Source organism: Trichechus manatus, unplaced genomic scaffold (assembly GCF_000243295.1).
Source record: "Trichechus manatus latirostris isolate Lorelei unplaced genomic scaffold, TriManLat1.0 scaffold00144, whole genome shotgun sequence".
NCBI lineage: Eukaryota > Metazoa > Chordata > Mammalia > Sirenia > Trichechidae > Trichechus > Trichechus manatus.
This window is the reverse complement of record NW_004444080.1, coordinates 240,955-241,777: the sequence shown is the minus strand read 5'-3', so window position 1 is coordinate 241,777 and position 823 is coordinate 240,955.

Sequence of the window (823 nt, the reverse complement as noted above, 5' to 3'; positions counted from 1 at the left end):
TTGCTGTCTCCCTAAGGATTCTTGCAGGGTGTTAAATTTGTCATTATGCTCTTCTCTAATCTTCTTAAGTTCCTCTATTGCTTTGTCTGTGTGTTCCTTGGCTTCTTCTCCATTTTGCATAATCTCTTTCCTGATCTCTTGAAGAATTGTATATATTGATCTTCTGTATTCTGTCTCTGGTAATTCTCTTCCTCTGGAAAGTTTCTTGCTTCTTTGTTTTGGTTGCTTGCTGAAGCCATCATGGTCTGCTTCTTTATGTGATTTAACTTTGACTGTTGTCTCCAAGCCATAGTAAATTGTTACATTTATTTGTTTTATGTTTGCTTACTGTGTCCTAGCTTCTCATTTTGTTTTGATATGCCTAAATAGGCTGCTTATGAGAGCTAGTTTTATTACTGGGGTCTTTGTAGCTCTAACATCCTGTAACCAGGTGGTTAGATCTATTTTTAGGTATGTGAGCCCAGGAGTCCATTTACTTTTCTTGTATGGATTCAGCTCTGGTGTCTAAGTAGTTGGTCACCAAGTGTGTGGTGCAGGCTCTCACCTACAGTCCTAGATGGGCAGGGATGATTGGTGTAGGCACAGGTATCTGACTGCATAGGGGGTCACATGCTGAGTAAGACAGGGGGCTGACAGCTGCCTTTAGTGTTTAGGAGGAAAGTGTGTCCCTTTCCCTAGAGTCTGTAGCTGGGTGGGTTTTGCAGGAAGACTATGAGCACCCAATGCTGTTGACTGTAAGGACTGAGAGGCACCACTTATTCTTCGACCTCTGTCGTGGGTGGCTAGGTGGCGTGGGTGGAGCCACCAGTCCTCAGGCCCCTGA